The sequence below is a fragment of the Caretta caretta genome, chromosome 5 (genome assembly GCF_965140235.1).
Source record: "Caretta caretta isolate rCarCar2 chromosome 5, rCarCar1.hap1, whole genome shotgun sequence".
Lineage (NCBI taxonomy): Eukaryota > Metazoa > Chordata > Testudines > Cheloniidae > Caretta > Caretta caretta.
This window is the reverse complement of record NC_134210.1, coordinates 40,667,579-40,685,107: the sequence shown is the minus strand read 5'-3', so window position 1 is coordinate 40,685,107 and position 17,529 is coordinate 40,667,579. Positions and strand designations below refer to the sequence as shown.

The window sequence follows — 17,529 nt, the reverse complement described above, 5'->3', positions numbered from 1 at the left end:
TACTTATGCGAGGAAGCATTTTGCTTGTGTGCACATATGAAAACCAAACACAGAAACAGACTTGATGCCAAATCAGGCCTGAGACTTTATCTTTCTCCAGTCGTTCTGGACTTCCAAGAGCTATGCAGAGCAAAGCAAGCGCATCCATCACACTGAGAAAATTTAAACTTAAATCCCTGGAAATATTCATTTTTAGGAGAGGGTTCACGAGATTTCACAATTTAGTGAAAGGGGTTTGTGGGTTGTTAAAGTCTGGGAACCATGGCTCTACAGTGACCTCCTGCTCTTCTCTTCCCTTCCTCTTGTCTCCTGGAAGAGCTGTCCCTTTCTCTTACCCCTGAACTAGTGCCTCATTGTTCTCTCTGGCGGTTGCCGGCTGTTCAATTGTCTCCCTGCCCGTGAGCAGCAACAGCAGCTGCCTCTAGTGGCCACCGGCTAGAATTGAAACAAACATTCAAATTCTGGTCCCAGCCAGCCAGGAAAGAGATGGGGAAGTCTAGCTAGAGTGAAAAACTTGTGACTGTCCATCTCAAAATGGGACTGTTGGCAAGCATGCTTAATTTGTTTGTTCTTGGTTTATTAATGATGGTACGTGTTTATCACTTTTAGGGGACTCTGTTCCAGAAAGAAGAAAAATTTGCAAAAGGTATTTTCCATTATCTCAGAGTTGCTACAACACAAGATGCTTTGCAGTATTAAAGATATTTATCATATATATTGCCAGCAGCTTTTGAAGCATAGCTACATAAATATTATATCTATTTATCTTAAAGCATGCCTCATATGTGCAATATCTTTTTATGCAAACTGAATTTTTCTGTGACATAAATATATTTACTGTATGAGTCCTGTATTTATTCAATTTAATAATCAGAAAAAAATGTGGCACTCAGCCCTGCAGCATTAATATCAATATGAAAAGAAGTGCTATTATTCTGCTTTATGCTTTATTCCCAACTAATCAGTCTAGCATCTGAAAAGTGCCTTCTGTTATCTTGCTATTGTGGCATCTTTTAAATTACAATGAATGATGTACACAGCACATAAACAAGCCCTGCAGTCCTAAGTGTTGTGTCCAGAGCTCAAAATGAGGTGCTGGCAAGATACTGTTCTCCTTGTTAAAGAGAAAAAGGAGTAAGTCTAATAAATATGAACTGAAGAAACATGGAATTTCCCTTATTAAAAGAAAAGGTCTATGTATTACAATATCATTGAGACTTCATTCTAAATATTAAGCTCTGATCTTGCAACCCCGTCCTCCAAAATAATTTTAACTACTTTGGGAAATTCAGCTGGAGAACACCACACACACACAGTAGTGCCAGTGAGCCCACTCACAAAGATTTTCAGACTACAGTATCACACGCATTATAGATTTTAAAAAACATTTTTCTTCCATTAAAAGAGAAAATGAAATAAAATGTATCTATACTTTAACAAGTCAGGCTCAGCTTCCCTCTGCCTGTATCAAAATCTTCAGGGAAAGAGTTTGAATGTTTATATCTTCCATTACAATCAAGGCACCGCTAGACCTTAGTAATTTGTGTCAGAAACATATGCTCCTACTGCACATATCGGTGAGCTTTCATTCACTATTTCCTGATTGGTTCGACCTTCACTCACCGCTGGCTAGACTTCAGCATTTGTTACCCCTGTGAAGAAAGTCTGACAGCAGGTTTTGGAACCATTATTGTGATTAATGAGACAAACAGTATACATTATATGTAACCGTTTTATAAGTCACAGGCTCCTGCCCTTCTGCTGCAGATTTGCAGAAGACCAAGGTGAAAATACTTTGTAAATCCTTTTGAAATTTGTTGTGCATCCAGGCTTTGCATTTAAGCAATTTCTAATTATTGAAATCCATAGATGTCTCTCAAGTGGCAGAAATGACAATTTCTCATTCCTTCCCAACAGAAAATGAAGAATAGGAAAGTTGCAGATTTTTACTGTTATTTTTTTGTTTGTTTCAGGCAATTTCTTCTCAGCTTTATAACTCCTGGAGGAGTTCGTACAGCAGTTTAAGAATCACTGTTCTTGAAGGGGCGCATTCTGCTTATTTCCAGCTCCTTTTGTGCCTCCACACTATGGCCTATTTTTCCCTCCACCATTCCACCCGCCATGCAGATTTTTTAGGGAGGTTGCACAGGTGGAAATGCATCCCATGTAGCACTATTTCCCACTACACTGCCCTACCACTACTTTTAGCTACCCTCCATACCACAAAGCCAGGGACTATGATCAGAACAGAGGCCAACAATGACCTTATCTGAAAGATTTTCCACTTGAAGACTTTCAACCTAGTCTTATGAAAATGTCAAATACCGTTTATATAGAGGATACATCTATATAAGACCTATACAAATAAAAATGTTCATGTAGAAACCATTACTCTTGCTATTCAGTTTCTTTTGAATTATCCTCAGAATTCCTGAAATATTTCTATAGTTTTATATGAAGATAGTTGAAATATCTATTCAGAATTCTGTAATAAAAAGTTCCAGATAAATTCTTCAATAACAGCTACATCCACAGAAAAGTTATTCAGCTTTTTAGTGGTGACTTTGTGGAATATCCACATACAATAAGCATTATGTATGTGTGGAAGATATGCAGGAAGTTCCATCGAAATTTCTGAGCAATCTATACCTTACTAATACCAGTATACTTGGAAGATATTTTCATCAAAGCACCTTACACAGTAAGGTGTAAGTTAGGTACATGTTATCAGCACCATTTTACAGATAGACAAACTGAGTCAAAGAGTTGGGGAGACTTGCTAAGGTCACAGAACAAGTCAGTGGCAGAGGTGGACACAGAACTCAGGTCTCTTTGCTCCCAGTCCTGCACTATAACTATGAAAACATACTGCTTCCTGAGGAGAATATATGATCATCAAGTGGTCATCTCAGCTAGCTAAATATAAAAATATACTGTAGAAAATCTATTCTCGTTAAGTCTATAAATATGTCTCCTTTTCAACGTTTGAATTATGAGTTATTTTTAGGCTTGGCAGAATTTGATTTTCTTTTTTTTAATCCCTTTGACAGATAATGTCAATGGTTATCTTTAAGCATTTTTAAAATTTTATTTAAAATTTTCAGTTGTGCAAAATTATGGGTTTGAAGCATTTTTTCAACTTTTATCAATGTAATTTTCACAGGAAATTGTGCAGAGGAGTGTCAAAAATGATTATTTAATGAAAGTAGATGTTGAGATTAAAAAAGTTAAAGCTTTATAACTGTGAAAACACCAATTCTCAATATCACATGTCAAAATATCCTTAAATCAAACCCTAAGTTTTCAAGCAGCACTTTTCTTACTTTGCCTGTCTGAAAATTTTCATCATCATCGATGGAAATATTTTTTAATTGGTTTGTGTGTGTCCAAGTGAAATCAACATTTACTGATAAAAAATCTAATCCTTCCAAACCTAGGTATTTTACAAATGAAGCAGAAACTAGGAAGACAATATTTAGAAAGAATTATATAAAGTCATAGACAGTACAGATGAGACAAACCTATTGGGATATCTTGTCTGTGATCAGGTAAATTTGTTATTGAAAGATTCCTTGATAAATCATCTCTAAACACAGCCTAAAGTAAGAACTCATTTAAAGCTGAAAGGCCCATATATCTGAAGCAGAAGAACCATTAGTCCATCTCATATGTAAGTGTAGAGTAAGTTTAGTTAACCCCCGAGAGATGGTTCAGTAATATTTTATTTTAATTTACAGTACCATTTTGAGCCTAGATTTGTTATCCTTATATAAACGATAGAGATAAGAAACCATTTTCAGGCTTTTTGTGCAGGTCCTAAGGTGGAGAATGGTTTGGAAGGGTTATCTGAGGGAAGGGATCAGAAGGAGACCCTGTCAACCAGAAGGCCTGGGATACATTGTCCTACGGATGGGGGTTCCACGACCACCACTCTCAAGAGGAGGAGCTGGATGGTGGTAGCTGGGGACTGCCTCCTAAGGGGGATGGAGTCATCCATCTGCCGTCCAGACCAGAAAACTCGAGAAGTGTGCTGTTTGCCTGGAGCTAGAATTCAGGATGTGACAGAGTATCTGCTGAAACTGATCAAGCCCTCGGACCGCTACCCCTTCCTACTTCTCCACCTGAGCACCAATGATACTGCCAAGAATGACCTTGAGCAGGTCACTGAAGACTACGTAGCTCTGGGGAGAAGGATAAAGGAGTTGGAGGCGCAAGTCGGGTTCTCATCCATCCCCCCCTGTTGTAGGAAAAGGTCCAGGTAGGGACCATCGAATTGTGGAGGTAAATGCGTGGTTGCACAGGTGGTGTTGGAGAGAGGGCTTTGGATTCTTCGACCATGGGATCTTGTTCAGGAAGAAGGATTGCTAGGAAGAGATGGGATCCACCTAACGAAGAGAGGGAAGAGCATCTTCACAGGCAGGCTTGCTAACCTAGTGAGGAGGTCTTTAAACTAGGTTCAGTGGGGGATGGTGACTTAAGCCCTGAAGTAAGTGGGGAAGTGGGATACTGGGGGGAAACACAAGGAGGAGGGTGCAACAGGGGGTGCTCCTGATTCATACTGAGAAAGTAGGGCAATAGGCTAATTATCTTAGGTGCCTGTACACCAGGGGTGGCCAACCTGAGCCAGAGAAGAAGGAGCCAGAATTTACCAATGTACATTGCCAAAGAGCCACAGTAATATGTCAACAGCCCCTCATCAGCTTCTCCCTCCACCCCCGCTCCCACCCACCAGCAGCCCCGCTGATCAGCGCCTTCCCCTCCCTCCTGCACCTCCCAATCAGCTGTTTCGTGGTGTGCAGGAGGCTCTGGAGGGATGGGGGAGGAGCGAGGGCATGGCAGACTCAGGGGATGGGGGTGGGAAGGGGTAGAGTGGGGGCAGGGCCTGTGGCAGAGCCAGGGTTTGAGCAGTGAGCACCCCCCGGCACATTGGAAAGTTGGCACGTGTAGCTCCAGCCCCGGAGTTGGTGCCTATACAAGGAGCCGCATATTAACTTCTGAAGAGCCACATGTGGCTCTGGAGCCACAGGTTGGCTACCCCTGCTGTGTACGAATGCAAGAAGCCTGGGAAACAAGCAGGAAGAATTGGAAGTACTGGCATAGTCAAGGAACTATGTTGTGATTGGAATAACAGAGACTTGCTGCGGTGACTCACATGACTGAAGCACTGTCATGGGTGGGTATAAACTGTTCAGGAAAGATAGGTGGGGGAGAAAAGGTGGAGGAGTTGCACTGTATGTAAGAGAGCAGTATGACTGCTCAGAGCTCCAGCATGAAACTGGAGAAAAGCCTGTTGAGAGTCTTTGGGTTAAGTTCAGAGGTGAGAGCAACAAGGGTGATGTCGTGGTAGGTGTCTGCTATAGAACACCAAACCAGAAGGATGAGGTAGATGAGGCTTTCTTCAGACAACTAACAGAATTTTCCAGATCACAGGCCCTGGTTCTCATGGGGGACTTCAGTCACCCTGACACCTGCTGGGAGAGCAATACAGCGGTGCACAGACAATCCAGGAAGATTTTGGAGAGTGTTGGGGACAACTTCCCGGTGCCAGAGCTGGAGGAACGAACTAGGGGCCATGCTCCTCTTGACCTGCTGCTCACAAACAGGGAAGAATTGGTAGGGGAAGAAGAAGTGGAAGGCAAGCTGGGCAGCAGTGCCATGAGATGGTTGAATTCAGGATCCTGATAAAAGGAAGAAAGGAGAGCAGCAAAATACGGACCTTGGACTTCAGAAAAGCAGACTTTGACTCCCTCAGGGAACTGATGGGCAGGATCCCCTGGGAGGCTAATATGAGGGGGAAAGGAGTCCATGAGAGCTGGATGTATTTTAAAGAAGGCTTATTGAGGGTGCAGGAACGAACCATGCCGATGTTCAGAAAGAATAGCAAATATGGCAGGCAACCAGCTTGGCTTAACAGAGAACTCTTCGGTGAGCTTAAAAACAAAACTGAAACTTACAAGAAGTGGCAACTTGGACAGATGACTGGGGAGGAGCATAAAAATATTGCTCAAGCATGCAGGAGTGTAATCAGGGAAAAAGGAGAATTTGGGGAACTACAGACCAGTCAGCCTTACTCTGATCCCTGGAAAAATCATGGAACAGGTCCTCAGGGAGTCCATTTTGAAGCACTTGGAGGAGAGGAAGGTGATTAGGAACAATCAACATGGTTCACCAAAAGCAAGTCATGCCTGACCAACCTGATTGCCTTCTATGATGAGATAACTGGCTCTGTGGCAATGGGGAAAGGGATGGATGTGATATATCTTGACTTTAGCAAAGCTTTTGATACGGTCTCCTACAGTATTCTTGCCAGTAAGCTAAAGAAGTATGGATTGGATGAATGGACAATAAGATGGATAGAAAGCTGACTAGATTGTCGGGCTCAATGGTGTTAGCCGACGGCCAAGGATGTTTGGTGAGGTGCCAGCTATGCCCGTTTATACCATCCGTGACTTTAACCGCTAGGACACACTGTCCCTTCACGGCGGGCAGCCCGGGCTAGGCTGACGGATGCCCCAAGGTCCTAACCACCCGTGACTTTAACTGCTAGAGCTCAGAGCTCCTTCGCAGCGGGCAGTCAATACTGACTGACAGGTGCCCCAATGGCAGCACTAAGAGCCTCTCCACACCCGTGACTTTAACTGCTAGAGCTCAGAGCTCCTTCGCAGCGGGCAGCCAGGATTGACTGACAGGTGCCCCAAGAGTTTGCCCCGTGGAGGCGGCACAACTCAACGCTAGGCTCTTAGTACTCTCACCTAATGGCCAGGCTTTAGAGCCAAAACGGCTGAGGCTCTTTAATTGTGTTGGCTGCTTTACAGTAAACCAGAGAAAACAAGTCAGGCTTATGCACAAATGGTTACCAAAATTTATTAAGCTAGATTCTAATCATGTGGTTACAAAATTGCTAGTGCCTACTTATTTAAATGTAGAGATGTTACACACACAAACAAGTTACAAAACTGAAGCCACAATCCCAAAGAAAGAAAACAAAGTATAGAGCTCTATTTCAAAATATGTGTACACTAAAGATAGGAGATCAGGTGTGGGTGCTTCTTACCCTCCTTGCATCTCTCGATTCCAGCAGTGCCAAGCCAGGATCGGTCACTCAATTCCGCGGAAAGACGAATAAGGGACAAGGCGTAGGGACCCTCTTAGCTGCAGAAGCCTTGGGAGGCTGTCACTTATCTGACCAGCAGATAGATAGTGAAAAGCACTCAAAAATCATGGTGCTGTAGGTCCCCTACTTATACCTCTGTACTCCTTTATTCTCTTTCTCCTTTCTTATGCCAAATTGAGGCTGGTCTGTCGGGGTGACGCCAGCTTTCGCAAGAGTAGTTTACACTTGCAAGGGAGAGAAACAATAAGTTTCGACTACTGGACATTTCTTTTATCAGGGTAAATATTTTCCCACCTAGGATGTTGGTGTGTGTGCATCACGCTATTTAGTAGGGGCTAAGAGCCATGTCTGTCACAGGGCCTCTGCCTGCTGTGAGCTTAATCCTTGTATCTGTTCCCAGAGGCACATTGTAGCAGCATACCTGTGCTTTCACAGCTTCAAAGGCTGTGCTGGAATATATGTTAAGTGCCCTGTTCTGGCTTCCTCCTGTGTTTCCAGCAATGCTGGTCTGAGAGGGGGGTCGGCTGGCTCTCTGGCTACAAATGGGTAGTGATCAACGACTCAATGTCTAGTTGGCAGCCAGTATCAAGCAGAGTGCCCCAGAGGTCGATCCTGGGGCCAGTTTTGTTCAACATCTTCATTAATGATCTGGATGATGGGATGGATTGCACCCTCAGCAAGTTTGTGGATGACACTAAGCTGGGGAGAGAGGTACATATGCTGGATGGTAGGGATAGGGTCCAGAGTGACCTAGGCAAACTGGAGGACAAAAGAAATCTGATAAAGTTCAACGAACACAAGTTCAGAGTTCTGCACTTAGGTCAGAAGAATCCCATGTACTGCTACAGGCTGAGGATCGACTGGCTAAGTGGCAGTTCTGCAGAAAAGGACCTGAGGATTACAGTGGACAAGAAGCTGAATATGAGTCAACAGTGTGCCCTTGTTGTCAAGAAGGCTAATGGCATATTGGGCTACATTAGTAGGAGCATTGCCAGCAGATCAAGGGAAACGATTATTCCCCTCTATTCGGCACTGGTGAGGCCACACCTGGAGTATTGAGTCCAATTTTGGGGGCCCCCGCTACAGAAAGGATGTGGTCAAATTGGAGAGAGTCCAGCAGAGGGCAATGAAAATTATTAGGGGGATGGGGCACATGACTTACATGGAGAGGCCGAGGGAACTAGGTTTATTTAATCTGCAGAAGAGAAGAGTGAGGGAGGCATTTGATACTAGCTTTCAACTACCTGAAGGGGGGAGTTCCAAAGAGGATGGAGCTAGGCTGTTCTCAGCGGTGACAGAACAGGAATTAATGGTCTCAAGTTGCAGTGGGGGAGGTCTAGGTTGGATATTAGGAAAAATTATTTCACTAGGAGGGTGGTGAAGCACTGGAATGGGTTACCTAGGGTAGAATCTCCATCCTTAAAGGTTTTTAAGGCCTGGCTTCACAAAGCCCTGACTGGGATGGTTTAGTTGAGATTGGTCCTGCTTTGAGCTGGGGGTTGGACTAGATGACCTACTGTGGTCTCTTCCAACTCTAATCTTCTATGATAGCACCACTGACTAAAGTAACTGAAACATCAAGAAATTTTCCAAACTAAAATGAAAAATATGTCCAAAGCATTTTAAATAACCCATTCAACCCCCAAAAAGTTTAACGTATTGGTTAGTGTGTGTTGCAGATGTCCCTGTACCTTGAGTCAGAGGGGATATGAACTGTTACAGCCCATGGTTACAACACATTGGCTCTTTACCTCAAGCTTTAGCAGTGCATGTTTTGGTGGTCCCTGGTTCAATCCCCAGTATATCAAACAAGGGAGTGGTCATCACTTAAACGGTGGCTGCTATGGGATTTGAACCAATGTGGACCTCAGTTGCATGGGATGAGCTTCCTTTGAGCAGATGAAATATTTAACCCACTAGTGAGTGTGTTACAGGTTTTCCCTTACAGAAAATATGTGTTGTACAGCTCTGGAGCCTTCATTATTTACCTCATACTTTTCGTTCTGGAGTTCCCAGGCTCAGCCCCTAGCGTCTCAGCCAAGAGGGCAGTTGTCACACCAGCACTAGAGAAATTAGCATATTAGATTACCGTTCAGTAGCCTTAATGCTGTAATACATCATTTAGTACCATGAAATAATGGTGTGATAAATAGAATCCTTATTTATAGTTGATGGAAGCACTCTGATACCAAATAAGAAACTAACAGCACTAGACAAGTGCATTTTGCCATACCAATGTGGTAAAAGAAATGTCAAAGCCCAGTCCTGTTCCTACTGAAGCCAACTGGAATTTAGTCATTGTCTTTAATGAGGACAGGATTGAGCTTTTAACTTCCAATAAGAATTGCTGTGGTAGGCTGCCTATTGAAACAATTTCTGTTGAGTCACCTAATGAACCTGATAGATTAAATGTAGACTTTCCTGAAGGCTTCTCTAGAGGTTTTATAAAATTCTACAGTATATTCTAGGGCCATGTCTACACTACGAAAGTACTCCGATTTTAAAGAAGTCGATTTCTGGGAATAGATTGTATAAAATCGAGTGCATGCCTCCACACTAAGCACATTCATTCGATGGTGTGCATCCACAGTACTGTGGCAAGAGTCGACATTCTGAGTGGTGCACTGTGGGTAGCTATCCCACAGTCCCTGCTGCACATTGGAATTCTGAGCTGAGCTCCCAATGCCTGATGGGGCCAAAAATTTGTCGCAGGTGGTTATGGGTAAATGTTGTAAGTCAACCTTCCCTCCCTCCGTGAAGGCAACAGCAGACAATCATTTCACGCCCTTTTCCCTGGATTGCCCGAGCAGACGCCATAGCACAGCAAGCATGGAGCCCGTTCAGCTCACCGCAGCAATTATGACCATTGTAAACACCGCATGCATTATTGTGCAGTTTATGCAGAACCAGCATCTGAAAAACCAGGTGAGGAGGCAACGGCAGCGCAGTGATGAGAACATGGACACAGATTTTTCTAAAGCTGCGGTCCCCAGCAATTTGGAGATCATGATGTTACTGGGGCAGGCTCATGCCAGGGAACGCCGATTCTGGGCCCGGGAAACAACCGCATAGTGTTGCAGATTTGGGATGATTCCCAGTGGCTCCGAAACTTTCGCACGCGTAAGGGCACTTTATGATTTGCTTTCCCCTGCCCTGAAGCGCAAGAATACCAAGATGAGAGCAGCCCTCACAGTTCACAAGCAAGTGGCAATAGCCCTGTGGAAGCTTGCAATGCCAGACAGCAACCAGTCAGTCGGGAATCAATTTGGAGTGGGCAAATCTACTGTGGGGGGCTGCTGTGATGCAACTAGCCAACACAATCATTGAGCAGAGTCAAAGGTAGTGACTCTGGGAAATGTGCAGGTCCTACTAGATGGCTTTGCTGCAATGGTATTCCCTAACTGTGGTGGGGCTATAGACAGAACTCATATCCCTATCTTGAGACCAGACCACCAAGGCAGCCAGTATATAAACCACAAGGGGTACTTTTCAATGGTGCTGCAAGCACTGGTGGATCACAAGGGACGTTTCACCAACATCAACGTGGGATGGCCGGGAAAGGTTCATGATGCTCCCGTCTTCAGGAACTCTGGTCTGTTTAAATGGCTGCAGGAAGGGATTTACTTCCCAGACCAGAAAATAACTGCTGGGGATGTTGAAATGCCTATAGTTATCCTTGGGGACCCAGCCTACCCCTTAATGCCATGGCTCATGAAGCTGTACACAGGCACCCTGGACAGTAGTAAGTAGCTGTTCAACTATAGGCTGAGCAAGTGCAGAATGGTGGTAGGATGTGCATTTGGACATTTAAAGGGTTGCTGGCGCAGTTTACTGACTTGGTCAGACCGCAGCGAAACCAATATTCCCATTGTTATTGCTACTTGCTGTGTGCTCCACAATCTCTGTGAGAGTAAGGGGAAGATGTTTATGGAGGGGTGGGAGGTTGAGGCAAATCGCCTGGCCACTGAATACGTGCAGCCAGACACCAGGGCGGTTAGAAGAGCACAGCAGGAAGTACTGCGCATCAGAGATGCTTTGAAAACCAGTTTCATGACTGGCCAGGGTACTGTGTGACACTTCTGTTTGTTTCTCCTTGATGAAAACCTGCCCCCTTGGTTGCTTCTAAATTTTCTGTAAGCCACCTGCCCTCCCTGCTTCAATCACAGCTTGCTTGCAAAGGAAATAAAGTCACTATCATTTAAAAAACATGTATTTTTTATTAACTGATTATAAAAATAGGGAGATAACTCACAAGGTAGCCCAGGTGGGGTGTGGGAGGAGGGAAGGAAAAGGCCACTTCAAAACTTGTTGAATGACAGCCTTCTGTTGCTTGGGCTGTCCACTGGGGTGGAGTGGTTGGGTGCCTGGAGGGGGGCCCCCCCGCATTCTTGGGCATTTGGGCGAGGAGGCTATGGAACTTGGGGAGGAGGGAGGTCGGTCAAACAGGGGCTGCAGCAGCAGTCTGTGATCCTGCTGCCATTCATGAACCTTCACCAGACGCCAGTCCGTTTGATTCCGCAGTAGCCCCAGCATTGCATCATGCCTCCTCTGATCTTCCTGCCGCCACATCTCCTCACGTTCATCGGCTGCTTTCCTGTACTCTGCTATTGTATTAGCAGAGTGTATCCCTCCACCACATTCTGCTGAGCTCTGTCAGTGCCGGACAACTGCATGAGCTCAGAGAACATCTCACCGCGCGTGCGTTTTTTTGGCCGCCTTATCTGAGATAGCCTTTTGGACAGAGGAGGGAGGCTTGAAACATTTGCAGCTGCTGGAGGAAGAAAAGGGAGTGAAGTATTTAAAAAGATACATTTTACAGAACAATGGCTATACTCTTTCACGGTGAACAACACTATTCACATTACATAGCACATGTGATTTTGGTACAAGGTCGCATTTTGCATCTTATATTGAGTGCCTGCGGCTTTGGTGTTAGAGATCACACACGCGGTACCGGGCAACAGAATTCGGCTTGCAGGCAGCCATGGTAAGCCGTAGTCTTTCGGCTTCTGCAACCTTCACAACAGCAGCCCCCTCCTCTCCCATACCAAGCAAAGCACGTTGAGTTGGCCATTTAGTTCTGTGGTTTTCCTGTTAACATGCAGCAGCAGAAACCAAACTAACCCCCCTCCCACCAATTCTCAGGGATAATTGCTTTACCCCTCACCCCACCGCGTGGCTGGTATCAGGGAAGATCCCTCCTGGCCAAATGCAAACAGCTCAGAGTCCCCTCCTCCCCCCCCCCCCCCCCACCATGTGGCTAACTGCGGGGAGGATTTCTTTTCAGCCACAGGAACGGCCACCCCTGAATGTCCCCTTAATTAAATTCCCCTATTTCAACCAGGTTACCATGAATGATATCACTTGCCTGAGGATAACACAAAGAGATAAAGAATGGATGCTTGAATGCCAGCAAACACTGGGGTATTTTTTCTTAATGTTGATAAATACAAAGTAATGTACATTGGAAAATATAATCCCAACTATACATATAAAATGATGGGGATTAAATTAGCTGTTACTATGCAAGAAAGAGATCTTGGAGTCATTGTGGATAGTACTCTGAAAACATCCACTCAATGTGCAGCGGCAGTCAAAAAAATCAAATAGAATGTTGGAAATCATTAAGAAAGGGATAGATAATAAAACAGAAAATAAATATCATATTGCCTCTATATAAATCCATGATACACCCACATCTTGAATACTGGGTGCAGATGTGGTTGTCCCATCTCAAAAAAAATATAGTGGAATTGGAAAAGGTTCAGAAAAGGGCAAAAAAAATTATTAGGGGTATGGAACGGCTTCCATATGAGGAGAGATTAATAAGACTAGGACTTTTCAGCTTGGAAAAGAGACGACTAAGGGGGGATATGATTGAGGTCTATAAAATCATGACTGGTGTGGAGAAAGTAAAAAAGTGTTATTTACTCCTTCTCATAATTCAAGAATTAGGGGTCACCAAACAAAATTAATACACAGCAGGTTTAAAATAAACAAAAGGAATAATTTCTTCACACAACACACAGTCAACCTATGGAACTCCTTGCTAGAGAATGTTATGAAGGCCAAGTCTATAATAAGGTTCAAAAAAGAACTAGATAAATTCATGGAGGATAGATCCATCAATGCCTAATAGCCAGAATGGGCAGGGATTCATAGATTCATAGAAGGATTCATAGAAGGTTAGAGTTGGAAGGGACCTCAGGAGGTCATCTAGTCCAACCCCCTGCTTAAAGCAGGACCAATCCCCAATTTTTGCTCCAGATCCCTAAATGGCCTCCTCAAGGATTGAACTCACAACCCTGGGTTTAGCAGGCCAATGCTCAAACCACTGAGCTATCCCTCCCCCCGGGGGTGGTGTCCCTAGCCTCTGTTTGCCAGAAGCTGGGAATGGGCAACAGGGGATGGATCATTTGATGATTACCTGTTCTGTTCATTATCCATGGGGCACCCAACATTGTCAACTGTCAGAAGACAGGATACTGGACTAGATGGCCCTTTGGTCTGACCCAGTATGGCCGTTCTTATGTTCTTTACTGTCTAGCATTAATCTGTGTATAAATGTCAAAAGGGGACTTCAGAGCAATGCCAGCTGTACTCTACTTGTTTGATATTGTGTTATGCTGTCATTATCACACCTCCACTTCCCACAGCAATGCCCTAAGCTAATGCCAAAGGCTCCTCTGGAAATTACCATGTAAGTGTGATATTTATACCGTGTTTCCTTAGTATTTGTATAGAGATGTGTTAGTGTACCCATAGTATTATGGAGAATATTACCTGAGTCATATGACTCTTTAAACCTACTAATCTTGTCTTGTATAATCTATGCACTTATAAATTGGTATCTGAGCACTTCTGTGATACAATATTTATTCACACTTCATATTTGCATAGGATTCTTCAGTGTTATAAAATTTAATTAACTTTTTTCATTGCTAAACAGTCAAAAGCAGCCCTCACCCAACATGTTGTATGTATTATGGCGAGGAGAAGAAAAAGTTTTTTTGTTTCGTGGACATAAATAAAACCAGTCCATTAGAGTTAAAGAATTCTCAGCACACACAGAAACACTTTAATATTCAACAGGAACAAAAATACATTAATATGTTCAGATTCTGTGTTAAACAGAGAAAAGAATAAAACTTCACAATGAGGGATTAAACTTCAAATATTTGTGCACACCGGATGCATAGCTGGGTAACATCATTGCTGGCAACCTATTGTGCCTAGTTACTGGAGGCTTAATTCTTAACTATAAAAGAAAATTCCATTCCTTTACGGATTTATGAAGGAAACTGAATATTGCTTTCTATTTTAATTGAATTTCCTTTGTTTCATTAATAATCGAAAGATAAATTTGCAGCCAAAATTACTATTTTAGACAACAAAAAGCACTCTATAGATTTTAATGCCATTGATATGGAAATACTGTGGATGAAATTCGCTCTTCCTGCTTAAAGTCCAGAGCCTCATGCAGGGCCTTTCAAGTTGGATGACATTGGGCTCAACAGGTAGTGATCAATGGCTCCATGTCTAGTTGGCAGCCGGTATCAAGCGGAGTACCCCAAGGGTCGGTCCTGGGGCTCGGTTTGTTCAATATCTTCAGTAAAGATCTGGAGGATGTCGTGGATTGCACCCTCAGCAAATTTGCAGATGACATTATACTGGGAGGAGTGGTAGATACGCTGGAGGGTAGGGATAGGATACAGAGGGACCTAGACAAATTAGAGGATTGGTCCAAAAGAAATCTGAGTAGGTTCAACAAAGACAAGTGCAGAGTCCTGCACTTAGGATGGAAGAATCCCATGCACTGCTACAGACTAGGAACCGAGTGGCTAAGCAGCAGTTCTGCAGAAAAGGACCTAGAGGTTACAGTGGACGAGAAGCTGGATATGAGTCAACAGTGTGCCCTTGTTGCCAAGAAGGCTAACGGCATTTTAGGCTGTATAAGTGGGAGCATTGCTAGCAGATTGAGGGACGTGATCATTCCCCTCTATTCGGCATTGGTGAGGCCTCATCTGGAGTACTTTGTCCAGTTTTGGGCCCCACACTACAAGAAGGACGTGGAAAAATTGGAAAGAATCCAGCGGAGGGCAACAAAAATGATTAGGGGGCTGGAGCACATGATTTATGAGGAGAGGCTGAGGGAACTGGGATTATTTAGTCTGCAGAAGAGAAGAACAAGGGGGGATTTGATAGTTACTTTCAACTACCTGAAAGGGGGTTCCAAAGAGGAAGGATCTAGACTGTTCTCAGTGGTACGAGATGACAAAACAAGGAGTAATGGTCTCAAATTGCAGTGGGGGAGGTTAGGTTGGATGTTAGGAAAAACTTTTTCACTAGGAAGGTGGTGAAGCACTGGAATGGGTTACCTAGGGAGGTGGTGGGATCTTCTTCCTTAGAAGTTTTTAAAGTCCGGCTTGACAAAGCCGTGGCTGGGATGATTTAGTTGGGGATTGGGTCCTGCTTTGAGCAGGGGGTTGGACTAGATGACCTCCTGAGGTCCCTTCCAACCCTGATATTCTATGACTTTCACCTTCTACATACAAGATCTGTGATATTATAGAACCCAACATAAAAATGCTAGGATTCTTACTGGATTTTATCACATTTTCAGTTAACCAGTCTGCAGATATCAAGTGCATAACACCAGTGGCAGATTAACCCATGGGGCCTGTGCCAAGGGGCCCCGCCCTCACCCAATTTTCTTCCATCCTCTCTTCTTTCAAGTCCCTCTTTAAAAAACACTGATTCCATAAGGCCTAAAACCTATAGTATGTCTTCTAAGTATCAGAAAACTGACTTTGTTAAACTCTCAAGATGTTCATGTTACTCCCCTAGGCTGTCAAATTATATTATTATGGTCACTTTAGTCTTCAACTCCCTGCAGCCTCCTAGGCAATTTTTATTGCTCCCTCTTGTCAATTTGGTCTTAACTTAGAGCTTGTTCCTGCAAAGCTTTATTTGCATGAATAAGCATTTGCAGGAACAGGCCATTGGACTATAATATCTTCGGACAGGAATGGGGGCTTTTTTTGTAAAGTAACAGACTTTTATCATACTATATAAATAAATTAAGAGAATACTAATAAAAACCAGCCGTACTGTGTCCGATATAGTCAGGTCAGATTTTCAAAAATGTGCAAAGGAATCAAATGCTTAGATCCAAATGAAAGTCAATGGGACTGGACTGTTTAACTCTCTTGATCGCTGTGGTACTCTGTACCGCAAAGTAGCACCCTGAAATCGCCATATTCACCACTGTCATATAATTATGACATGTTTTGTACAAAGCATACCTTGTGAGGTATCATTTTAAAAGTCTTGATCTGTTGCACATTAATATCCTGTTGGATTTTATGTAATATTATTATATTTGAAGTTATGAAGCATTGCTATATGTGTCTTTGAAAAATGTTCTGAGGCTGGGAGATGTCCACAATCAACTTTTCAATTGCAATAAAGGACCAGCCAGGCATGTGCTGATGGCCCATTAAAGGAAATCCACTCTCCCAATGGCCATCCCAGAGACTTCTCAGAGAGAGCACATAGGCAATAGAGACAGCCTGACCAATGGGGACTGCCCACACTGTAGCAAAGATCTTTCCAGAAAGCTAGAAGAAAATATAAAAGAGGGGAAATTACATCATCACTTGGCCTCTCCCCCCACCCCTCACTCACCGCCTGGAAGAATATCTGGAGCACAAAGATGGTGCTTAACGACCCTTACAGTTAGGAAGTGTTTCCTAATGTCTAACCTAAATCTCCTTTGCTGAAATTTAAGCCCATTACTTCTTGTCCTGTCCTCAGTGGTTTAGGAGAACAATTTATCACCCTCCTCTTTATAACAACCTTTTACATACTTGAAGATTGTTATCCTGTCTCCACTCAGTCGTCTCTTCTTCACACTAAACAAACCCAATTTTTTCAATCTCTGCTCGTAGGACGTGTCTTCTAGATCTTTAATAATTTCAGTGGCTCTCCTTTGGACTTTCTTCAATTTGTTCCCATCTTTCCCAAAGTGTGGTGCCCAGAACTGGACACAGTACTAAGGTTGAGACCTTATCAATGCTGAGTGGAGTGGAGGAATTACTTCTCGTGTTTTGCTTACAACATTCCCGCTAATACATCCCAGAATGTGGTTTGCTTTTTTTGCATCTGTATTACATTGACGACTCATATTTAGTTTGTGATCCACTATAACCACCAGATCCTTTTCTGCAGTACTCCTTCCTAAAGGCAGTCATGAAGGTAAAAGGCTGCATTTTTGGAAACTGATGATACTTGGTCGTCCAGGCTTAGAGAGGAGTCAAACAGGACCCCAGAGCGTCGCACAGTTTTGATGAATGGGGATTTTATTATGCTTTCAGTGGAAGGTGGAGAGAGCATTTTGACTGATTCTTCAAAGC

General features: G+C 43.5%; 2 long non-coding RNA genes across 3 annotated transcripts in view; one reads left to right on the top strand and one right to left on the bottom strand.

The window, feature by feature from the left end:
* LOC125637322 (uncharacterized) overlaps positions 1 to 17,529 on the bottom strand; it is a 242,651-nt gene that overhangs the window by 116,218 nt on the left and 108,904 nt on the right. The window lies entirely within an intron of this gene.
* On the top strand, positions 608 to 2,388 carry LOC142072002 (uncharacterized). Its single transcript, XR_012668286.1, has 2 exons — positions 608 to 646; positions 1,974 to 2,388. It is a non-coding gene; the product is annotated as an uncharacterized LOC142072002 (long non-coding RNA).